Genomic DNA, 27,202 nt, shown 5'->3' on the forward strand with positions numbered 1-27,202 from the left:
CTCACTGTATCACCTGGAGCAGATGTAGATTACCTGATAAGGATATCCTTAGTACAAACTCAGACCACGCAGCAATGATCCAAAACTATTCGGTTTATTGCAAGTTGAAAGGCACTTTTTATAGCCAAGAGTTACAGAATATCGGGTTAACAAGTGACATATTCATAATTACATAATTTTACATAGTATTTCTGCAAGAACAAAGAAACTCATTTAAAATATAATTGGAAGAAAAGGAGTGTTAGGGAGTCATTTCTACAGGCATACCTAACTTCAGATAGCAGTTACTGGGCCTCATAGCCCAGCACAAATAAAAGCCTTTTTACATCTTGTAGAGATAACAATGCATCCAAGCACATCATCAGGGTCATTCTCAGGTCTATTCTATCTATGCAAGTCTCCCTAACATCAGCATATTTCTCACTACATAATAAACCATTATAATAAAAGATTAATTAGACAAGATGGATGCCTAAGACAAAATGGCGGCGAAGAACAAGATGGCGTTAGTCATGCTAACAATAATTCCTAACATACCACCCTTTTATTCTAACAGAATAACATAAAAATAGACAGGCGCAGAAAATTAGTAAAGCCTTTAACAACAGTATAAGCTTAATACTACGGTAACAGGACATATGTGAGAATACTATAGAGCAAAATATTCACATGTCGTGTTATTATTTTATAGGCTAATAGGGCACAATTTGTCACTGCACATAGGTGCGGCCTCTCCAATACTCTCCGTCTACCCTCCAGCATCCCCAAAACTACCGGTCTATCTGCACAAAGACCCAACCAGTCCCCCATCTACCCCCAAACAACGTTGCATCTTTTATTTCTCCACTTGCATTGCTAGCACCCCCCAATATGTCCAACAGTTCTTTCTCCACAGTAAAGCATGACATGGTAACAGCACAACTGTCTCTAGGTGGCCTCTGATCACTTTAAGAACAGTCTTTGTCCTCCTAGAGTGCTCCATCTTCCTCAGACACTTTGCATTAATACAGTTCATTTGCAGTAGGGGTGCTTATCCAGTGTTCTTCCACAGGGAGATGCTGGAAATCTGATGGTTTGTTCATGGGGTAGACAAGGCAGCCAGTGGATCCCCATAGCATGCAGACGCTCGAGTCACAAGGAGTCTACGAAGGGAACAGAAACAGCACAAGATGAGTACACACCCCAATACAATCACAATTATGTCCATATAAATCTTTTTTTTAAGCATCACAATTCCTTTAGCTTAACTCATCCTATGTCATTTAAAACCAAGAAAAAATATTGTTGATATATAATACAAACTAAATACATTGCTACTTTACAGAGAATAATTCACAGCTTCTCTATACAATTTAAACAATACTTCATGAATACTAAGCAAGTGAAAACTGCTAGACTTCATCAAGAGGCTGAATGTCTATGCTAAAACTTATGCTAAGGCCTGCCTGTAGCAAAAATGGAAAAAAATAAAACAGTCAATACAAATATTTTCTTAAAAAAAATGAATCTCTTTACATGGTTACTTGGAACTACAAAAAATAAAAGAATCTAGTGTTGCTTTATTCTGCACAGCTTCTATCTATAATGTTTATAATTCTCCAACTATGATCCTAATAGTCATTGGTCAATAATCTTATCTGATATAAACACTACTAGTTTACTAATTATTTTATGCAACCTAAATTATCTCACACTCCTGTATGAGGAAAGAATACAATCATAACATTATTTAAAACTACAAAATCTCTTAAAGGTAAACACATCTTTATGGTAAGATAAATCCTTTCTTTGACAAACATCTGGAATTACCAAATTCAAATTGCAGATACCATACCATAATAAAATGGAAAAATACATTTGCTTTCATAAACTATAATTATGCTGCTCCCTAAATAAATATTTCTCTGTATGATTAATATAAACTTCTAGCTGAGACATGTCCTCATTGTGTTCTATAGGGTGAAGGGTCTAAAATATTCTGATATATTGTAGCATTTTCTTTAAACTATAAAGGTGCAAACATATTTGTTTATACTCAGTGGGCCATTCAATAGGTTACAATACTGCAAGGTTTAGAGTGACGCTTATCTAAAGGGTTACTTTGTTTAAATACATAAACTACAATGTGCACTAATACCAATAAGGCATGCTTTTCTGTAGACAAAACTATATGACTTCTTATAACTAATATGATCAAGAAAATATAACACCAATACAAGAGCATACAAAACAAGAAATATAAGTACACGAGTTAAAACAATACTCCCCTAATTTAATTGGTTGACCCTGTAACAGCATAACAGGTCCTCAATATCAACCGGCATGCACAGTCCAGAGAAGGATAGTCTTTATGTTCTGACGACACACATCAGAGGAAACAGTCATGGATTACCCAGAGTCCAGTTCTGGGGCTGGTACCAGCATGCAAAGCAAAGAATGGATCCAAAGATAGTTCAGCAACTTTTACTGCAGTATGGTGGTTAAAACAAGCTTGACAAAAGGTCTTTTATCTTAATTTTTTCTCTTTAAAAGGTTTACTTGCATTCAATCTTCAATCTTTGGAAGAGTGCACTTATGGAATTTTATCTGTACAGATTTTACCTAAATATAGAAAACTCAAAAATAATTCAGTTAGTGTCTTTAATCTCTGGATACAGCTGCATGATCTCATCCTGCAAATACAAATATTGTGTTAAGAACAAAAATAGAAAAATAAAAACATTTTAGGTTCACTTTCTTACTTAAAATACTTAAAATAATAATCACCTAACTCACACAAAGTTACTCATCAATACTTCACCTTTGTTTACGTGAAACATCCCATGTGGCACGCAAACACAATATAACAATAAACTAAAAGATAAATCATGCACTCCACTCATGCATGCAGAATACTATTCTCAATAGCAAGCAAAATCAAATACACCTTACTACTCAATATGCCATTCATACAGCACGCTTCCCCACACAGTCACAAAAGAGAAAAACATAACAATCTCTTATAAAACAGTTAAAACCACTTGTCCATTCCACACAACAAAACATTAACAGCCGACACAAACTTTAAACAACCACAATTAACCTGAAATTCAACACATATACTGACATTCACTGAAACACAGCACTCGCAAAACACTACAAATAATTAAAATCCTAAAAGAACCATCTATACCCTGGTTTGCAATTTCTACTATGCACAATACTATGAGATCATACTAATGATACAATCACTGCAGATGCTCAATAAACTCCAGTTGCATATTTACAAATAAAATCCCTAACCATAAATTTACAAAGGAACACACAAATACCTAAGTATCCTATTTTGGGAAAGATTAGATAACAATGGTACAGCCACTGTTCTATATAGCTCCTGCTCGCATGCACCATGCAAATCCACTGTTAAAGGGACAGTCTAGTATAAATTAAACTTTCATTATTCAGATAGGACTTTAAATTTTAATCAACTTTCCAATTTACTTTTATCATCAAATTTGCTTTTTTCTCTTGGTATTCTTAGTTTAAACTAAACATGGGTATGCTCATATACTAATTTCTAAGCCTTTGAGGGCTGCCTCTTATCACAGGCTTTTTACATCTCTTTTCAACACAAAGAGACAAAGTACATGTGGGCCATATAGATAACACTGTGTTCAGGCACAGGGGGTTATTTAAGATTTAGCACAAAACAATGCTAAATTTAAGACAATAGATAATAAACAGTCACAGTCATGTCATCAGGGGGCTGGAAGAAGGTTCTTAGATACAAGGTAATTACAGAGGTAAAAAGTATATTAATATAACTGTGTTGGTTATGCAAAACTGGGGAATGGGTAATAAAGGGATTATCTTTTAAAACAATAACAATTATATGGTATACTGTCCCTTTAAATAAATCAGGTGTGGCACAAATAATTTGTGAAAAGCTTCTAGAATCCAGTCTATACTTTTACATAACCAAAATTTTAATAACAACACAATTATTTGATTTAACTTTGTTTATAATCTGATATTCACCATTCTGCAGCTCTCTAGCCAAATGTAACAAATGTGTATAACAAAAAAATAAGCTTTCTACTAAAGACTAATAATAAAATTTCCCTTTTAAATTGTTCCCAATGATCCATTGGCCTTACTTATAACAAAAAATGTATACTGACGTTCATTAAATAGCCTAAGCAAGCATAACCAGCATAAAAACACACTCACAGTGGGGTGTAGGCTAGTTAAAGGGACATTTTACCAAAATTAAAAAATTATCTTTAATTGAAACTGCTGACACAGTTAAATATACTAGTGTTAGGCTTACAGTAACCCTTTAAATATTTTCTCTCCTCTTTTTTTTTTATCTCACAGATCACAACACTAAGATTGTAGACAACTTAGTAGTTCAGCTTGCATTACAGAGAGAATTAAGTTACACTGCGTGAATATCTGCTATCTAAACGGCAGATTTAAAAAGAATCATACAAAGAAAGGTCTCAAAAAATTATATTTTGCAAACTACTAATACAGTGCTATTGCTGCTCATGAACTCCTTTCACATGAGTGAACTGGTCCTTAAAAATAAAATGGCAATTTCTATTGCTCTGTCTAAGCCCTAAGCTTCGGTTTTACAGACAAATATAACACAATAAAATATACTTATTACCTGAAATTCAACCCAGTGCAATAACTGTGTCTTGAAAGCACAAAACTAGCTACTTAATCTACACAAACAAACTCATAAATACTATTCAGCTTGTATAACAAGCCATTGACAATACCTTAATATCAAAACTATGTTACAGTGTACTGTCCCTTTAAGGACTAACCATTTATCACGTAACACCCATGTATATTAAAACTTCTACTGAATTCATTTACTTGCAACAGAAATGGACCCAAATACTTTTAGATACATTTAATGATATGCAGCCTATAACCATATTTTATCTTTTCCACTAACGCTGTGCACAGATCTTGCAAATACAATGTTAATCTTTTTTCATTTACATCAATCAAACTTCAAATACCTCATTACAACGTCTGATTTCTTAGTTAATAAACTAGCTTAAATAATTATCATACAGAAAGCAATACATACACACAAGCTCATCTCCTCTCACATACCAGAGATACACTCCCTCTTTCCTTCCTTTCATTCTCAGGAAAACATATATTTCATAACATACTAAAGATATATCAAAATACAATAAGATTAAGTTTCCACCAAATTTAAAATGTATTTGAAAGTGTCCGAATTTGCAGAGAATGGCCATTTCCCCACAAATTAAGAAAAACACATTTCAAACAGGATCAAAAACATCCTCCGTTCTTCTCTTTGTTTTTTTATTTGTGATCTAAATTCTTCTACACGTGGTAACAGACACACCACACATGACACATCAAAATATACAAAATTTCCTTTTCATTACTGCAAACAAAGAAAGAGTTTTACAAACAGAGCTGCTGTAATAGTTTTTTTTCTGTTCTCTGATCTGTGTGTGCGCTCGGTGGCCCCCCTTCTTTTGCCCTCAACATTCTTTAACACAGAGTTTTCTCTTTGAATCTACACAGCAGTGCTTACTGACAGTATTTTTATGATCCCCCTCCCTTTCTAGAGTGGATGTCTCTCTGCTTGAAATGTTTCTGTCTTTAACAGAAACTGTTAACCCTTTGTAGAAATTAAATTTGTAATCTTCTCTGTGCATTATTATCTATTTGCAGACCCCATTCCTCAACACAATAATAGCAACAATAATAAAATGCATAGCCACTTAATATTTTCTAAGCACAGCACAATTTTATAGCAATAAAAGCAAGCAAGCAAAGCAAAGCATCAGATATCAAACATTAGATCCAGGTGGGTAACAAAACTCTATTATAGAAATGGATATGGACAATTTCAACACACGTGGGACTCAAACCCACGTATCACAAAGCGATGCCACTTTCAAGTGCATGCCAACTTTTATCTTGCACGGTTACCAGACAGGACTACAATACCTGTCTTAAACTAGCACAGGACTATTAACCTGTCTAGAGGGATTATCAAAAATGCAGACAGGACTGAAACCTTCGCACAAACCCTGCTTCTTTCTTTACTGCAGGAATCCCTTTTAACCCTTTATCATATATTACCAACACCTATTAGAAGACTAAATTTAGGTTCAGATTCCCAGAGGGAAAGCAGAGTAAAAAAACACTCATACTCACCAACTGCGAATCCCACGAGCTAACACCAGAAACTGTAAGGTGTTGATTTCATGGGGGGAGTGTCAGGTCAGGCCGAAGCCTCGGGCCCACTGTATCACCTGGAGCAGATGTAGATTACCTGATAAGGATATCCTTAGTACAAACTCAGACCACGCAGCAATGATCCAAAACTATTCTGTTTATTGCAAGTTGAAAGGCACTTTTTATAGCCAAGAGTTACAGCATATCAGGTTAATAAGTGACGTATTCATAATTACATAATTTCACATAGTATTTCTGCAAGAACAAAGAAACTCATTTAAAATATAATTGGAAGAAAAGGAGTGTTAGGGAGTTATTTCTACAGACATACCTAACTTCAGATAACAGTAACTGGACCTCATAGCCCAGCACAAATCAAAGCCGTTTGACATCTTGTAGAGATAACAATGCATCCAAGCACATTGTCAGGGTCATTCTCAGGGCTATTCTATCTATGCAAGTCTCCCTAACATCAGCATATTTCTCACTACATAATAAACCACTATAATAAAAGATTCATTAGACAAGATGGATGCCTAAGACAAAATGGCGGCAAAGAACAAGATGGCGCAGCAAATTGATTGCGGTACCTTGCATTCAATCTTTAGTGTATGATGGACATCGGATGAAGAGGAGCCTCCATGCCATCGAGGACTGCCGCTGAGGATCCACACGTATAGGAAGACAGCTCCGCACCTCCGCTATGCGCCGCCATTGAGGACCGCCGCTGAGGATCCACGCATCGGGGGATGACAGCTCCGCACCTCCGCTCCATGCCGCTGGTGAAGACTGCCGCTGAGGATCCACAACTCCGCACCTCCGCTCTGCGCCACCTTTGCTCCGGATGAAGATAGAAGATGCTGGAGCCACTTGGAAGAAGACCTTCTCCGCCGGACCTATTTGGAGCTTAGTGTTAGGATTTGTTTTTATTTTTGTTTTTGTGTTTATTTTTAAAATTAGGCATTTAATGGGCTGGAAAAGAGCTGATTGCCCTTTTAAGGGCAGTAAAAGAGCTGAATGCCCTTTTAAGGGCAATGTCCATACAAATGCCCCTTTAGGGGTGATGGGTAGTTTAGGTTTTTTTAGTGTTAGTTTTTATTATTTAGGGGTGTTTGGTGGGTGGGGGTTTTTTACTGTTAGGGAGTAATTAATAATTTGTTTAGGTAAAAGAGCTGTTTAACTTAGTGCAATGCCCTACAAAAGCCCTTTTAAGGGCTATTGGTAGTTTAGTATTAGATAAGGGGGTGTTTTTATTTTGGGGGGATTTTTTTTATTTTTATAGGGCTATTAGTTTAGATTTAGATTTTGGATAGCTTTGTTTATTTTTTTTCTGTAATTTTACATGTTTTATTTTTTGTAATTTTAGCTTGGCACTTTGTTGAAACATAGATCTTATTTATGAGTGTACTGAGTATGCATATGCATGGTGCTGAGATTAGCAGCTTGTGCACACAAATGATGCCAATGTCTGTGCTGACAGGGGTACTGACTGGCAAATATATGTTGTGCACAGTGCATATCCAGCTCTCATGTAAATGCACTTTGATGGTTATGGATTAAATGTTAAAAAAAGGCTTAGTGAAGTTTTTAAAGGTACATTAAACTGTTTGGCACAACTATAGAGATGGGGTTATTACACACTATACTATTGTTTTACTTCCTGTGCCAGCAGATAGTTTCAAATAAATTCTCTTATTTTACCTCTTAGTGGCGGCAGTTGGTCCAGATCAACATTTTGCTACTGAGTTTCATATTCATGTATTCTATGGCAGAAAAAAATGCACATTCACAGATTGGTGATGTGGCAGGCTTAGGGGGTTTCTTGTAGTGGGGTTAGAGTGGTTTAGGGGTTAATAGTAATGGGGGTTATGTCTGTTTAGGGAAAATAGCTGTAGAAATTATGATGATTTAGGGGTTAATAGCTGTAGAAGTTAGGGCTGTTTATGGATTAATAGTTATAGGGGTTAAGGCAATTTAGGGGTTAATAGCTGTAGGAGTAAGGATGGTTTAGGGGTTATTTTAAGTTTAAAGTAAACGCATTTGCTAAACATGTATGTTTTAATATATATATATATATATATATATATATATATATATATATATATATATATATATATGGGTTTATATATATGAGCATATATTTATAAATACATGTGTACATACATATATACACAAATAAACACACATATACACACTTTTGTGCCCTTCCCCTCAATCACCTTAAAATATGAAAAGTAATTTTTAATTAATTTTAATATTTAACAATGGTTTTTGCTGTTTATTTAATGTAAATATTTTACATTCCAATGTTCTGCACATAGTAAAAAATGTTCTTTGTATTTAAAAAAATAAATAAATTTTATATATATATATATATATATATATATATATATATATATATATATATATATATAAACTGTATATACATATATACCTGTATATATTCATATATTTAGTATATATATATATATATATATATATATATATATATATATAGTTATAGATATATGTTTTAACATTGGAATGTATAATATGTAGAACTACCTTCAGGTTTTGCGCTGTAGGTCTACTGCAGTGTTAGGTTATTGCACAAACGATAAGTGTTAGTTTTATTTTTAATAGTGTGCTCCATTGAAGTCTAGATGAAGAAGATTTTAATGCGGTTGTGATATCTGAAGTCCAGCTGTTTCTCTTGTGTGCAAACAATTTAGTTTGAACTTGTAATATGAACGATAATCTGCTCGCGTTAAACGTTTACTTTGGGTGTTGTTTGCGTGCAATCGAAAAATGTATCTAGCACGCCACATAACTGGGGTTAGTAATGCAAACATTAAGGCTGTGATTACAGGTGGAGCACTATTGATACAGTGCCCTATTGTGGGCCGTGCTCGGATTAGTGCACCATCTGGTATTACAAGTGAATGGTAAAGCAGTATTACCAGAGAATGTTTAGCGAGGTTGACATCTCTATAGCACATTCTATGCTCTCAATGGATAGTAGTTAGTTATGTATTGCTCCCAAGGGGAGACCTGAAGAAAAGTGTGAGGGCTAACAGAACACATAAAAAACATTTTAAACTAAAGTATTGCACTCATATATACACATACTCATATAAACACTCATATATACACATATGTAAATTATTATATATTGTAATTATTGAACTTTATATTTAAAAATTGTTTTAATATGATATGGTATATGACTGTATTGGACTGAGAAGGGCTCAAAGGTGTGTGTGTGTATATATAGAGATAGATAAATAGATAGATAGATGATATATATATATGTGTGTGTGTGTGTGTGAATTGCTATGTACATATATGTATGTGTGTGTATGTATGTGTGCGCATACATACATGCACACATACCAATACATACACGCATATATATATATATATATATATATATATATATATATATATATATATATATATATATATATATATATATATATATATATATATATATTTGAGCCCTTCCTAGTCCAGCTCCTTGCCATATACCATATAATTTTAAAATACTGTTAACACCACTTTTAGTTTCTTTCTTTTTTATGAAATAGTTTAAATGCCTTTGTTCTTCACTCAGAAGGAAATGTTATATCTATCTATCTATCTATCTATCTATCTATCTATCTATCTATCTATCATGGATATATTGATATAGAGATACAGTGAGGGAAAAAAATATTTGATCCCCTGATGATTTAGTAGGTTTGCACACTGACAAAGAAATGATCAGTCTATAATTTTAATGGTAGGTTTATTTGAACAGTGAGACAGAATAACAACAAAAATTTCAAAAAAGTTATAAATGGATTTGCATTTTAATGAGTGAAATAAGTATTTGACCCCTTTGCAAAACATGAATTAGAACTTGGTGGCAAAACCCTTGTTGGCAATCAGAGAGGTCAGACGTTTCTTGTAGTTGGCCACCAGGTTTGCACACATCTCAGGAGGGATTTTGTCCCACTCCTCTTTGAAGATCCTCTTCAAGTCATTAAGGTTTCGAGGTTGACGTTTGGCAACTCAAACTTTTATCTCCCTCCACATATTTTCTATGGGATTAAGACCTGGAGACTGACTAGGCCACTCCAGGACCTTAATGTGCTTCTTTTTGAGCCACTCCTTTGTTGCCTCCACAACCCATTTTAAATGCCCTGGCTGAGGGAAGGAGGTTCTCACCCCAGATTTGACGGTCCATCGTCCTTTTGATGCTGTGAAGTTGTCCTGTCCATTTTGGAGAAAAACACCCCCAAAGCATAACGTTTAATCCTTCATGTTTGACGTGGGGATAGTGTTCTTGGGATCATAGGCAGCATTCCTCCTCCTCCAAGCACGGTGAGTTGAGTTGATGACAAAGAGCTCAATTTTGGTCTCATCTAACCACAACACTTTCACCCAGTTCGCCTCTGAATCATTCAGATGTTAATTGTCAAACTTCAGACGGGCCTGTACATGTGCTTTCATGAGCAGAGGGACCTTAAGGACGCTGCAGGATTTCAGTACTTTACAACGTAGTGTGTTACCAATTGTTTTCTAGGTGACTATGGTGCCATCTGCCTTGAGATCATTGACAAGATCCCCCTGTGTTGTTCTGGGCTGATTCCTCACCATTATTATGATCATTTAAACTCCACGAGGTGAGCTCTTGCATGGAGCCCCAGACCGAGGGAGATTGGCAGTTATTTTTTGTTTCTTCCTTTTGCGAATAATCACACCAACTGTTGTCACCTTCTCACCAAGCTGCGTGGCAATGGCCTTTTAGCCCATTCCAGCCTTGTGTAGGTCTACAATCTTGTCCCTGATATCCTTGGACAGCTTTTTGGTCTTGGCCATGGTGGAGAGTTTGGAATCTGATTGATTGCTTCTGTGGACAAGTGTATTTTATATAGGGAACAAGCTGAGATTAGGAGCACTCCCTTTTACGAGAGTGCACCTAATCTCACCTTGTTACCTGCATAAAAGACACCTGGGAGCCAGAAATCTTGCTGATTGATAGGAGTTCAAATTATTATTTCACTCATTAGAATGCAAATCAATTAATAACTTTTTTGAAATGTGTTTTTCTGGATTTTGGGTATAGATATGTATTTTGCATGAAAAATACAAGAAAAATATTTAAAAATATATTTTTATAAAGGCATATATAAGTGCATTGAAGCCCTTTGCAGTTAAGTAGCTAAAAACATGTAAAATCATTTTTATGCACTATTCATATTTTATAAAGTGTTTAACGGAATTTGTAATGTAAATATTTCACATTCCAATGTTCTTAACATAGATGAATATGTTCCAAGTATTTTTAAATAGATATTCCTATATCTCAATATATCTATACCTATATCCAATCATATATATATATATATATATATATATATATATATATATATATATATATATATATATATATATATATATATATATATATATACAGTATATATTTAGTTGTAGACATATACTGTACCAAAAAAAAATCATATATATTTAGAAATATATATTTATGAATAAATAGAACATATTCTGCTATCTGAAGAACATTGGAATTTGAAATTTTAATATTTAATGTCAGGTTAGCACACTTGAGAAAATGTGCATACTCATATTTAGATATGTATATGTATGTATGTATCTCTATGTTAATGCCGTTTGCAGTCATTTTTTTCCCTAACACCTCATATCTTTTGATCCCTTATAACTTTTTATTGCAATATTATTTTTCAATTATTTTTCAGGCAGTGTTATTATGAGTGTAAATGCACTTTTAAATGTATTTTTTATGTTTTTGTGACACTTTTTATTTGAGCAGTTAACGAGAGCTCTGCAGTCACTCTAACCCAACGCACATTACATTAAATTGAGCTTGAGGTAACGTGTTTACTCTCAACTAATACATGCACTACTACTGTAGCGCACAAACACCCGCGATGATCCCAGTATCGATGCGCGCGACAGCACGCCACATGTAAACTGGTCCTAAACTGCAAGTTTCTTCTACCATGCGGATTCAAAATAAAAGTATAAATCTTGTTAAATTGTTAACGGATAGCAAGACACCATTTAAAAATTAAAACATTCATAAAGTTATATTTGTATTTATATTTTTTGCTGCAATATATAGCAATCACATATTTCTAAGTACTGTGTTCTATTATTTTGCTAGCCTGAAGTACATGCATATGTATATTGATAATCTGCTATCAGACTGCCCTAAACAAATCTCTAGGATCAGTTCATGTAGAGAAATTGATCTTGGTAGGTTTGTGGTTATGCTTTTGATACTCAAACAAACCAAATCTTGTTAGTTATCTATATGAGAAACAGAATAAAACAATATGTCAATAAAACCACAAATGAAAACCAAGCGAGGCCTTTCCTGAGGTAGCAATGAGGTCAAGATTATTGCATCATGAACCAAAGAATGAAAATTATTTGATACTAATTATATTCTCTTTAAATAACAAATTATTAGCATCCACTTGCAGGGGATGTGTAGTGTTTAGCAAGAATATACTGTTTTCCTGATAGTTTTAATATCTTTACTGTGACAAAAAATGTGTAAATCAGCACTGAAAAATAAATGAACCATCTATATACCTATATACTATATTAAAGAACTGTTTAGTTGAACACATTTTTATTGTGTGATGAGATCATCATGATTTTCCTACACTTCTAATGATGTAGTATTTATTTTGGTTTTGAGATAAAAATATTTTTTTTTCCATTTAACAGGAATGTGTGAAGGGAATACTTGGGTTTTGACTGCAGGGAAGAACCAAAAGTCCAATGTCCATAATGTATGTATGAGAATGTATGGAAGAAAATGAGCACTAGACAAACAGTGTGGGAGACTTAGAATGTCTGTGATGAGCATAAGGGGCGCGATCCGATATAGATCGCAATTTGCGGCGCAAGCGAGGGAACCGGCGTCGCCCGCAGTTTCAGCTCGCAACTCGAGCTATCCTATATAAGTCGCCGTCAGATGCTAACGTGCCGTAAGTCTGACAAACCAGCGATGTCCAGAAATCTGCGCAAGTACAAATTTCTGGCGTCGCCAGTGACTTGCGGCACGTTAGAAACTGCCGGCGCCTATAAAACCTGACTAAAGTCTAAAACACCCGCACTGTCTAACACGCCTCCCTAACATAGCCCGACAAGTCTAACACGCCTCCCTAACATAGCCTGACACGTCTAACCCTCTATCCGCTATCCCCCCTCACTATCCTAACAATAAAAAAGCTATTAACCCCTAAACCGCCGCTCCCGTACCCCGCCGCAACCTAATAAAGTTATTAACCCCTAAACCGCCGCTCCCGTACCCCGCCGCCAGCTATATTATATCTATAACCCCCTAAAGTGAGCCCCTAACACCGCCGCCATCTATATTAAAATTATTAACCCCTAATGTAAGCCCCTTACACCGCCGCCATCTCTATTAAAATGATTAACCCCTAATTTAATCTACCTACCCCGCCGCCAGCTATATTATCTATATTAACCCTAAGTATATTATAGTTAATATAGGTATTACATTATATATATTAACTATATTAACCCTAATTATATTAGGGTTAATATAGTTACTATAGTATTTATATTAACTATATTAACTCTATCTAACCCTAACACCCCTAACTAAATTTATATTAAATTAATCTAATTCATTTATAAACTAAAATATTCCTATTTAAATCTAAATACTTACCTATAAAATAAACCCTAAGATAGCTACAATATAATTAATAATTACATTGTAGCTATGTTAGGGTTAATATTTATTTTACAGGTAAATTGTTAATTATTTTAACTAGGTATAATAGATATTAAATAGTTATTAACTATTTAATATCTACCTAGTTAAAATAATTACCCAATTACCTGTAAAATAAATCCTAACCTAAGTTACAAATACACCTACACTATCAATAAATTTAATAAACTACAAACATCTATCTAAAAATACAATTAAATTAACTAAACTAAATTACAAAAAAAAACAAACACTAAATTACAAAAAATAAAAAAAAGATTACAAGATTTTTAAGCTAATTACACCTATTCTAAGCCCCCTAATAAAATAATAAACCCCGAAAATAAAAAAAATTCCCTGCCCTATTCTAAATTAAACAAATTTCAAAGCTCTTTACCTTACCAGCCCGTAAAAGGGCCTTTTGTGGGGCATGCCCCAAAGAATTCAGCTCTTTTGCATACAACAAATACAATCCCCCCCCCATTACAACCCACCACCCACATACCCCTATTCTAAAACCACCCAAACCCCCCTTAAAAAAGCCTAACACTACACCCCTGAAGATCTCCCTACCTTGTCTTCACCACACCGGGCCGAACTCCTGATCCGATCCGGGCGATGTCTTCCTCCAAGCGGCAAAGAAGAATTCTTCCTCCGGCGATGTCTTCCTCCAAGCGGCAAAGAAGAATTCTTCCTCCGGCGACGTCTTCCTCCAAGCGGCAGCAAAGTCTTCATTCTTCCGGCGGCATCTTCAATCTTCTTTCTTCGCTCCGCCGCCGCGGAGCATCCATCCCGGCCGACTGCTGTACTACGAATGAGGTACCTTTAAATGACGTCATCCAAGATGGCGTCCGCCGAATTCCGATTGGCTGATAGGATTCTATCAGCCAATCGGAATTAAGTTAGAAAAATCTGATTGGCTGATTGAATCAGCCAATCAGATTCAAGTTCAATCCGATTGGCTGATCCGAACGGCCAATCAGATTGAGCTCGCATTCTATTGGCTGATCGGAACAGCCAATAGAATGCGAGCTCAATCTGATTGGCTGTTCGGATCAGCCAATCGGATTGAACTTGAATCTGATTGGCTGATTCAATCAGCCAATCAGATTTTTCTAACTTAATTCCGATTGGCTGATAGAATCCTATCAGCCAATCGGAATTCGGCGGACGCCATCTTGGATGACGTCATTTAAAGGTACCTCATTCGTAGTACAGCAGTCGGCCGGGATGGATGCTCCGCGGCGGCGGAGCGAAGAAAGAAGATTGAAGATGCCGCCGGAAGAATGAAGACTTTGCTGCCGCTTGGAGGAAGACGTCGCCGGAGGAAGAATTCTTCTTTGCCGCTTGGAGGAAGACATCGCCGGAGGAAGAATTCTTCTTTGCCGCTTGGAGGAAGACATCGCCCAGATCGGATCAGGAGTTCGGCCCGGTGTGGTGAAGACAAGGTAGGGAGATCTTTAGGGGGGTAGTGTTAGGCTTTTTTAAGGGGGGTTTGGGTGGTTTTAGAATAGGGGTATGTGGGTGGTGGGTTGTAATGGGGGGGGGGGGATTGTATTTGTTGTATGCAAAAGAGCTGAATTCTTTGGGGCATGCCCCACAAAAGGCCCTTTTAAGGGCTGGTAAGGTAAAGAGCTTTGAAATTTGTTTAATTTAGAATAGGGCAGGGATTTTTTTTTATTTTGGGGGTTTATTATTTTATTAGGGGGCTTAGAATAGGTGTAATTAGCTTAAAAATCTTGTAATCTTTTTTTTATTTTTTGTAATTTAGTGTTTGGTTTTTTTTGTAATTTAGTTTAGTTAATTTAATTGTATTTTTAGATAGATGTTTGTAGTTTATTAAATTTATTGATAGTGTAGGTGTATTTGTAACTTAGGTTAGGATTTATTTTACAGGTAATTGGGTAATTATTTTAACTAGGTAGATATTAAATAGTTAATAACTATTTAATATCTATTATACCTAGTTAAAATAATTAACAATTTACCTGTAAAATAAATATTAACCCTAACATAGCTACAATGTAATTATTAATTATAGTGTAGCTATCTTAGGGTTTATTTTATAGGTAAGTATTTAGATTTAAATAGGAATATTTTAGTTTATAAATGAATTAGATTAATTTAATATAAATTTAGTTAGGGGTGTTAGGGTTAGATAGAGTTAATATAGTTAATATAAATACTATAGTAACTATATTAACCCTAATATAATTAGGGTTAATATAGTTAGTATATATAATGTAATACCTATATTAACTATAATATACTTAGGGTTAATATAGTTAATATAGCTGGCGGCGGGGTAGGTAGATTAAATTAGGGGTTAATCATTTTAATAGAGATGGCGGCGGTGTAAGGGGCTTACATTAGGGGTTAATAATATTAATATAGCTGGCGGCGGTATAGGGGGATTAGATTAGGGGTTAATAATTTTTATATAGGTGGCGGCGGTGTAAGGGGTCAGATTAGGGGATAGATAAGGTAGATGGTGGCGGTTTTAGGGGCTCACAGTAGGGGGTTAGTTTATGTAGATGGCGGCGGGGTCCGGGAGCGGCGGTTTAGGGGTTAATAACTTTATTAGGGATTTCGGGGGGGGGGGGGGGGATCGCGGTTGACAGGTAGATAGACATTGCGCATGCGTTAGGTGTTAGGTTTATTTTAGAAGATCGCGGTTGACAGGGAGATAGACATTGCGCATGCGTTAGGTGTTAGGTTTATTTTAGAAGATCGCGGTTGACAGGGAGATAGACATTGCGCATGCGTTAGGTGTTAGGTTTATTTTAGCAGCCAGTTTAGGAAGTTACGGGTCTCCAATAGTCAGCGTAAGGCTTCTTACGGCTGCTTTTTGTGGCGAGGTGAAAATGGAGTAAGTTTTCTCCATTTTCGCCACGTAAGTCCTTACGCTGCATATTGGATACCAAACTGCGCGGGTTTGGTATACCTGCCTATAGCCCAAAAAACTACGGGCGACGGCAGAAATATACGCGCGTAACTTCTAGGTTACGCCGTATATGTGATACCAAACCCGCGCAAATATTGGCGTCGACCCCAAGGCTTTTTATACAAGCTACATATGTTGACACGTTAAGTAAACTTTGGGCAGACTTGTTGGGTCTATGGTTCTTATCTGCCATCAATATCTATGTTTCTCTGTTTGTATATTCTCAATATACAGTAGGGTGCAACAACTCAGCCTCACCAACTGTTTTTTTTAATCATTTATTAAAAGGTAATAAAATATTGTAATTAGTAGATACTTAAATGTATAGGAAAGTCAAAATTAAACTTGCATGATTCAGATAGACCATGTGATTTTCAGACACTTTTAATTTCACTTCTATTTTCAAATCTGCTTTGTTAATCTTGATATCCATTGTTGAAAATAATATGCTCATATCCTACACTAGTGGGAGCTAGCTGCTAATTGGTGCCTGCACACATTTATCTCTTGTGATTGGTTAACTAGATGTGTTCAGCTATCTGCCAGTAGTGCAATGCCGTTCCTTCAGCAAAGGATAACAAGATAATGAAGCAAATTTGATATTAGGTGTCAATTGGAAAGCTGTTTAAAATTATATGTTCTATCCAAATCATGAAAGAAAAAATTGGGGTTTCCTGCCCCTTTAATATTCAAGAATACATTATTTAAAAGTGAGACAAATTAACCTCCTTGTTACAAATTCATGTGATATTGCCAGTTGTTTGAATATCCTCTTCACACACCATTTACGTATACATTTTCAAAACTATTATGATGCTAAATTTTATTTATTTTTCATACAAAGGATAACAGTGAGTTATATTTGTCTTGTAACAATTATCACCTGATAATAATTATATTAGTGTAGCCCTGATAGGTCTTCTGCAAGTGCTCCTATTTGAGCCTTTGAAGAATCATGTCAGTTACTCAGTGAACCAATTCAAGGACAAATAGCTTTTATTATTTTTTTATTTTCAGGTATTTGTAGAGCGCTAACTGGTTCCGCAGCGCTATGAACATAGGTGGTATAACAAAAACAATTACAGGGATCAAATGGGTAGAGGGTACTAAAACATATTTCCATTACTAAACTACAGCTAAGCTGAATGATGCTAATTGGCAGTAAAACACACACTGAGATTTTTAACTAACATTTATGAAATAAAAGAGAATAGAACAGATAATAACAGAATCTGCAACCTCAATTCAAGCCCAGCTGAACCGGAAACACACAAAAAGCAAAAGTCCAAAAAAAAAAAAAACCCTGCAAAAACCTGATCTTGATGGGTGAGTAGCAGTCTTCAAACCACTCCTGTACTAAAAAAGTCTAAACGTTTAAAGGGACACTGAACCCAATTTTTTTTCTTTCGTGACTCATATAGAGCATGCAATTTTAAGCAACTTTCTAATTTACTCCTATTATCAATTTTTCTTCGTTCTCTTGCTATCTTTATTTGAAACAGAAGGCATCTAAGGCAGCTAAGGAGCCATCCAATTGTTGGTTCAGACCCTGGAGAGCACTTGTTTATTGGTGCTGTCCAATCAGCAAGGACAACCCAGGTTGTTCACCAAAAATGGGCCGGCATCTAAACGTACATTCTTGCTTTTCAAATAAAGATATTTAGAGAATGAAGAAAATTTGATAATAGGAGAAAATAAGAAAGATGCTTAAATTTCATGCTCTATCTAAATCACGAAAGAAAAATATCCTGTTTAATTATAATTAAAAGTTTTATTTACTCAGGGCTAGATTACAAGTTATTGCTATTGCTGATTTATATTTATTTCTCCCGCTCGTGCGTTAACTCTGCTAGAAGTAAGCTTTTTGCGCGCATTGAGTAGCACTCGTATTGGAACATGAAAGTGAAAAGTTTTTGCTTGCACGCTAACATGACGCATGCAAAAAGCCGAACTCTGAATATCGTGACCAAGTTAAAGCATTCTCTCATAGAAGTCAATGGAGCATGAAAATTGGAAAAAATCTTAACACCCTTCTTGCACACAAACCAGATCGCATTTTCTCAAGTGCGCTAACCCAACATGAAAATATTTATATTTCACATTCCTATGTTCACATAGAAGAATATGTTCTATTTATTCAGAAAAATCATATTTCTATACATATATCTGGTATTTTGTTAAAATATATTTCTATACCTTTATATATACATGATTATATATAGGTATAGATATATACAGATAGATATAGGAATATGTATTTAAAAATACTTAGAACATATTCCCCTATGTGAAGAACATTGAAATGTGAAATATTTACAGTAAATACATAGTTAAACACTTAATTAAATATGTATATCGCATACATATGCTTTTACATGTTTTCATCTCCTTGACTGTAAAGTGCTCCAATGTGCATATACAGGGAGTGCAGAATTATTAGGCAAGTTGTATTTTTGAGGATTAATTTTATTATTGAACAACAACCATGTTCTCAATGAACCCAAAAAACTCATTAATATCAAAGCTGAATATTTTTGGAAGTAGTTTTTAGTTTGTTTTTAGTTTTAGCTATTTTAGGGGGATATCTGTGTGTGCAGGTGACTATTACTGTGCATAATTATTAGGCAACTTAACAAAAAACAAATATATACCCATTTCAATTATTTATTTTTACCAGTGAAACCAATATAACATCTCAACATTCACAAATATACATTTCTGACATTCAAAAACAAAACAAAAACAAATCAGTGACCAATATAGCCACCTTTCTTTGCAAGGACACTCAAAAGCCTGCCATCCATGGATTCTGTCAGTGTTTTGATCTGTTCACCATCAACATTGCGTGCAGCAGCAACCACAGCCTCCCAGACACTGTTCAGAGAGGTGTACTGTTTTCCCTCCTTGTAAATCTCACATTTGATGATGGGCCACAGGTTCTCAATGGGGTTCAGATCAGGTGAACAAGGAGGCCATGTCATTAGATTTTCTTCTTTTATACCCTTTCTTGCCAGCCACGCTGTGGAGTACTTGGACGCGTGTGATGGAGCATTGTCCTGCATGAAAATCATGTTTTTCTTGAAGGATGCAGACTTCTTCCTGTACCACTGCTTGAAGAAGGTGTCTTCCAGAAACTGGCAGTAGGACTGGGAGTTGAGCTTGACTCCATCCTCAACCCGAAAAGGCCCCACAAGCTCATCTTTGATGATACCAGCCCAAACCAGTACTCCACCTCCACCTTGCTGGCGTCTGAGTCGGACTGGAGCTCTCTGCCCTTTACCAATCCAGCCACGGGCCCATCCATCTGGCCCATCAAGACTCACTCTCATTTCATCAGTCCATAAAACCTTAGAAAAATCAGTCTTGAGATATTTCTTGGCCCAGTCTTGACGTTTCAGCTTGTGTGTCTTGTTCAGTGGTGGTCGTCTTTCAGCCTTTCTTACCTTGGCCATGTCTCTGAGTATTGCACACTTTGTGCTTTTGGGCACTCCAGTGATGTTGCAGCTCTGAAATATGGCCAAACTGGTGGCAAGTGGCATCTTGGCAGCTGCACGCTTGACTTTTCTCAGTTCATGGGCAGTTATTTTGCGCCTTGGTTTTTCCACACGCTTCTTGCGACCCTGTTGACTATTTTGAATGAAACGCTTGATTGTTCGATGATCACGCTTCAGAAGCTTTGCAATTTTAAGAGTGCTGCATCCCTCTGCAAGATATCTCACTATTTTTGACTTTTCTGAGCCTGTCAAGTCCTTCTTTTGACCCATTTTGCCAAAGGAAAGGAAGTTGCCTAATAATTATGCACACCTGATATAGGGTGTTGATGTCATTAGACCACACCCCTTCTCATTACAGAGATGCACATCACCTAATATGCTTAATTGGTAGTAGGCTTTCGAGCCTATACAGCTTGGAGTAAGACAACATGCATAAAGAGGATGATGTGGTCAAAATACTCATTTGCCTAATAATTCTGCACTCCCTGTATATATATATATATATATATATATATATATACTGCACATACATATGTATTTATGTGCTTATATTTGTAACTATGTCTGTAAATACATTTATGCACATATAAGTACATAAATACATATTTACACTCATATACATATATTAAAAATTAGCATATGAGCCTACCTAGGCTTAGCTTTCAACTAAGAATACCAAAAGAACAAAGCAAATTTGATAATAAAAGTCATTTGGAAAGTTGTTTAAAATAACATGCCCTTTCTGAATCATAAAAGTTTAATTTTGACTAGAATGTCCCTTTAACCCCTTAACGACTGAGGACGTGCAGGGTACGTCCTCAGAAAAAAGGCAGTTAACGCCTGAGAACGTACCCTGCACGTCCTCAGTGTGGAAAGCAGCTGGAAGCGATCCTGCTCGCTTCCAGCTGCTTTCCGGTTATTGCAGTGATGCCTCGATATGGAGGCATCCTGCAATAACCTTTGTAAGCCATCCGGTGCAGAGAGAGCCACTCTGTGGCCCTCTCTGCACCGGAGATCGGTGGCTTACTGCGTTGGTGGGTGGGAGCCGGACCGGGAGGCGGGTGGCGGCCATCGATGGCCCTGGTTATGTGAAGGGGGGCGGGATCGTGGGCGGGGGTGGCTGGGGGCGCGCACGGGCGTGCGCGCGTGCACGGGAGGGTGGGGGCGGGCGCGTGCACGGGGAGGGAGCGGGTGGGAACCGCTACACTACAGAAAATGTTGAAAATTAAAAATGTTGAAAGTCAAAAATTAAAAAAAAAAAAAAAACGATCAGCAAGGTGGTGGGGGTTTGTCTGTGTGGGGGTGGGGGGAAGCTACACTACAGAAAAGAAAAACAAAACAAAAAAGCACTTTTTATTGCACTTTTTATTGCAAACTGGGTACTGGCAGACAGCTGCCAGTACCCAAGATGGCCCCCAATAAGGCAGAGGGGAGGGTTAGAGAGCGGTTTTGGGGGGGATCAGGGAGGTTGGGGGCTAAGGGGGGGATCCTACACAGTAGCATATGTACATATGCTAAAAAAAAAAATTTTTTTTTTAAAAACCCTTTTATTTTAGTACTGGCAGACTTTCTGCCAGTACTTAAGATGGCGGGGACAATTGTGGGGGAGGGAAGGGAAGGGAGCTGTTTGGGAGGGATCCGGGGGTGGGATGTGTCAGATGGGAGGCTGATCTCTACACTAAAGCAAAAATTAACCCTGCAAGCTCCCTACAAACTCCCTAATTAACCCCTTCACTGCTAGCCATAATACACGTGTGAGGCGCAGCAGGATTTAGCGGCCTTCTAATTACCAGAAAGCAACGCCAAAGTCATATATGTCTGCTATTTCTGAACAAAGGGGATCCCAGACAAGCATTTACAACCATTTGTGCCATAATTGCACAAGCTGTTTGTAAATGATTTCAGTGAGAAACCTAAAATTGTGAAAAATTTTAAGTTTTTTTTAATTTGATCGCATTTGGCGGTGAAATGGTGGCATGAAATATACCAAAATTGGCCTAGATCAATACTTTGGGATGTCTACTAAAAAAAAATATATACATGTCAAGGGATATTCAGGGATTCCTGAAAGATATTAGTGTTCTAATGTAACTAGCGCTAATTTTGGAAAAAAATGGTTTGGAAATAGCAAAGTGCTACTTGTATTTATGGCCCTATAACTTGCAAAAAAAGCAAAGAACATGTAAACATTGGGTATTTCTAAACTCAGGACAAAATTTAGAAACTATTTAGCATGGGTGTTTTTTGGTGGTTTTAGATGTGTAACAGATTTTGGGGGTCAAAGTTAGAAAAAGTGTGTTTTTTCCATTTTTCCTCATATTTTATCATTTTTTTTATAGTAAATTATAAGATATGATGAAAATAATGGTATCTTTAGAAAGTCCATTTAATGGCGAGAAAAACGGTATATAATATGTGTGGCTACAGTAAATGAGTAAGAAGAAAATTACAGCTAAACACAAACACTGCAAAAATGTAAAAATAGCCTTGGTCCCAAACGGACAGAAAATGGAAAAGTGCTGTGGTCATTAAGGGGTTAAAATGATACAATTCTTCTTAAAGATTTTAAAGGGACAGTAAAGTCATAATTAGACATTCATGATTTAGGCAGAGCATACAATTTTAAACAACTTTCCAATGTACTTATATTATTTAATTTGATTTCTTCTCTTGGTATCCTTTGCTGCAAGGTTTATCTAAGAAAGCTCAGGAGCAGCAAATAACCTAGGTTCTAGCTGCTGATTGGTGCCTGCATATATATAATGATTGTCATTTGCTCATCCATGTGTTCAGTTAGAAACCAGTAGTGCATTGCTGCTCCTTCAACAAATTATACCAAGAAAATCAAGGACATTTGACAATAGAAGTTAACTGGAAAGTTGTTTAAAATTGTTCTACCTAAATCATGAAAGAACAATTTTGGTTTCATGTCCCTTTAAGTCTTACAGTGTTTTACTGAAGTTGTATCATTGCTACAGAAAAGACCTGCTGGTGCCAATACCAGATAAGTCCTGTACTCTTGTGCAAAATTAATTATTAACCTCTCCTTTTCTCTCCAAACTCTCCAGTTACCAAACTTACCATATTATTCAAGGCTCCTTTATTCTTTATGGGTTCCATAAAGTAACCTAGGAAATCATCCCTCCCAACATTTCCAGGACTCTGCAGGGCAGAAATGTGAGAGAGACTTGAGGACAGTGGCGTTTTTGGGTGATGCCACGTCAGGAGTGGAGTTGTGATACCACAGGCATGTTATAAATAAGAAGGCGGGCATGCCATGGGTGTGTTAGAGTAAAGTTTGTGGGAGTGGCCAAGGGCAGTTTGCTCTGATGGGGAACTTGCAGGAGAAAGAGTAGGCAATGAGAATCTCACAAAATCTGGGAATTGGTAAGACTGAAGTGGCTGAATTGAGTCCACGGTTTTATGTCAACAATAATCTGCTTTAACATTACCACTCTAGTTATAAAAAAACATAATTGTTTGCTTTATGAATATAAAGGAATAGAGTGATACAAAATAGACCAATGTGTAGCATATGTGGTCATCTGAGCAAATGACATTCAAAACACCTCACCTTTTTGCTTTTTAAGACATGACATTACTCATTTCCACATGTCAGTCTGGGTAGACCTCGTTAGCACATGATATGCTTTCTACTTGCTGTAAAAGCCGCTGTAGGGCTTTCAAACCAATCACTAAATAACTTATAGTTTTATTGAGTACAATCCTTGTGATACATATTTGCTTTGGGTATTGTGCAGTACCCCTTGGGATTGCAAACCGTTTTGCTCCCAGGTGCTGGAACATTGTGATTTTCTAAATAACTTATAGTGGTAAAAAAGAGGAGGGAAAAAAAACATTGATCTGTAAATACAGTGATATAAATTAAATATAAAATGAAATATTGTATAATCTATCTAGATATGCAGATGTGCTATGCAATGATTTTTTTTGAGTTACTGTATTTAAAGGGACATGAAACAAAAAATAATCTGTTGCATCTAGATATGAATGTTTTAAAATATATTACAGTGCTTTTTTTGTTTTCATGTACAGTACTGAATAAACCAACTTTTTATATGGAAGCTGCTCCTAGTAGCGAATGAGCAATAAAGCCCCAGGACTCAGATAAATAAAATCAAGCCTTCATATTAGTTTTACCTGAATAAAACAACTTTTATACAACAATTTTTACACAAATAAATATGTTTAGTAGCTGCTCAATCATTTGCATGATAGAAAATAATGAGAAATATATCCCTTTAAGGGGTGAAGCTTTTTCTACCATAGTAATATAACATAATGAGATTTTCCCAAAAATATTATTAATCAAATACTTGTTCATTTGTTTTGACTTAATATAGAATTTGATAGTTAAAGCAAAAGTAAAGTCAAAGTTAAACTTGTATGATTCAAATAGAGCAGGCAGTTTTCCAATTTAATGTTCATATCAAAATTGTTTTGTTCTCTTGGTATCCTTTGTTGAAGGGTCAGCTCAGAAGCAGCAATGCACTACTGGGAGCTAGCTGATTGCTGCTCCCAAGCCTACCCTAATATGCTTTGCAAAAACAAAGGAATCATTTTTGATAATCTAAGTAAACTGGGAAGTTGTTTAAAACTACATGCTCTGGCTGAATCAGTAATTCATGATTTTAACATTTTTATTTGATAGCCTTTATTTCTTAATTTGTGTTGCTCTGTAATTTAAAATATAAATACAATCTTATTGTAAATGAAAAAAATAATTCATGACTAAAACTCAAGGAAAAGAATCATATGTACAAGACAGGGTTGTAACTAGACCTAACTAGACCTAACTAGACCTAACTAGACCTAACTAGACCTAACTGTGCCCCTTGGCTAAGACTGTGGCAGGAACCACATTTAAACAGTGCTCTTTGTGGCTGTTTGCACTCAGCAGAAACTGAGCCAATGGCCACATAGGAGCAACAGGAGCTGATTCTTTATGATTGTGAGTATGGACTTCCTGTACAAATATGGTGACAGGCATTTCTGTATAGCAACACTGTGGTGCCAGGACAAACACGATTAATTTAGAGACCATCCTGGAGTCATTTGATCATCATCAAACTACTTTAGAAGTCATTTGCACATCTTCAGACATCATCAGGCTTGTAAAGTCATCAGCTAAGGTAAAAATGTCTGGTAGATCACTTCAGAATGATTAGCAGATTACCTTACTGATTACTTCACAAGTATGAACAGCCAGTGATTGCGTCTAGAGTCCTCTCATTTAATTTTTCGGCCTGTGGGCATACTTCAAGATGGCTTCTGATGACTAGTCTGGAGTCATTGATTACTTCAGAATAACTCTAGGAAGATCATCCTTTTTGACTAGGGGTGGCCATCTTGGAAACCCTGCCACGAAATTTGTAAAGACAATCCAAACACTTTCTTTACACTGCGAGTCCTGTTTTTCATGGAGCACACAAAAGAGTAAGACAGGAAGAAGGTAGAGCCTAGGACCCATACGGTTCCCTGTAGCAATATCCCTACTGATTGTAGGGCTAGATTGGCCCTCTAGAGGTGGAGGCCTGACCTCAATTGAAACTTCAGAGACTACTGTAATTACGCCATTAGTACAAGATATCAGCCATACAATAGAACATGCTCTGAGTAAAGGTAATATGCCTTAAACAGGAGATATAGTTGAAATCATTTAAATAATCTGAAATACATTTCAATTTCAATTATATCTTACTCATTGGTTTAGTAGACTCATGATATAATTGTTACATTCAACTTTCTAAATAAATCTACATTAGTTTTCCTCTGTGGCATTTATTTATAAGGTGTAGTGTTTTCCCCTTCAAAGAGATGCATAATGTAGGATATTAATGTGATATATTTACAATGCTGACATAACGTTTTGCTTTCTATATAATTCAGATTCTGTATTTTAATGTATGTAGCAACATGGCTAGCTCATCTGTGCTACCCGTCTTGGTAAGACAAAACCACGAATACTGTAGGTAATATGTCTGGAATAAATGAGACACTATAAAGTCATTTAGAGAATATGCATTTATTTCGAAGGCAAAACATGAAGTCAATTCACTTATTTGTTTTGGATTTATTGCTATATTTTTTATTGCCTGTACTTGCTTATTTTATTAAGTGCATTGCCTAAATTATTTTCTAATTAGGAGAAACGAAGGCTACTCACTAAAATATATGTAAGATAAATATGTTTCCCTAATGCATCAACATAATGAGCATATTGTAAGTCACAAAAGTCATTTTGCCCTGTTTTTGATTAATGGTTTTTATTCTATAAGTGTTCCTGTTATTGTAAAGAACCTAAAGGCAACATCTTTCTACTTCTTTGTCAGGGTAAATACAGAACTCAAAACTGAGGTGGACTTAGTGTACTATGGGAACGTCAGATTACCTAATTAAAGTGAAGGTAAATTTGGAACATGTTGAAGACACAAAGCAATAATTCTATACTATAATAACCTAATCGCTAACTTTTTTCAAAAAATTATTCTATATTAGGGAAATAAAACATATATATAAACCCATACCATTGCTTTCTTTACTCCTCCCAACCGCTATTGTCGTATTTTCTAATAAGTGACGTATAGAGCAGTCCCACCCGCTCTATGCGTGTTCACGATCCTCCGATCAACTGCGCATGCGGAAATCCCTCCCTCTCCGTTTATTCGATTAAAGCAATGCAGGGAATAGTGCAAAAAGGACAAGCGTATTAGCCAAGCTAGGTTTTGGCAGTAAGATAGTTCAATATCTCAGCAAGTTAAACCCTTC

At 36.0% G+C, this 27,202-nt stretch overlaps 1 long non-coding RNA gene across 1 annotated transcript; it reads right to left on the reverse strand.

The window, feature by feature from the left end:
* Positions 1-75: 75 nt before the first annotated feature.
* On the reverse strand, positions 76-27,059 carry LOC128651509 (uncharacterized). The gene is made up of 2 exons (XR_008401104.1): positions 26,962-27,059; positions 76-1,142 (listed from the first exon to the last, which is right to left on the reverse strand). It is a non-coding gene; the product is annotated as an uncharacterized LOC128651509 (long non-coding RNA).
* Positions 27,060-27,202: the final 143 nt, after the last annotated feature.

The sequence above is a fragment of the Bombina bombina genome, chromosome 3 (genome assembly GCF_027579735.1).
Source record: "Bombina bombina isolate aBomBom1 chromosome 3, aBomBom1.pri, whole genome shotgun sequence".
Classification (NCBI taxonomy): Eukaryota; Metazoa; Chordata; class Amphibia; order Anura; family Bombinatoridae; genus Bombina; species Bombina bombina.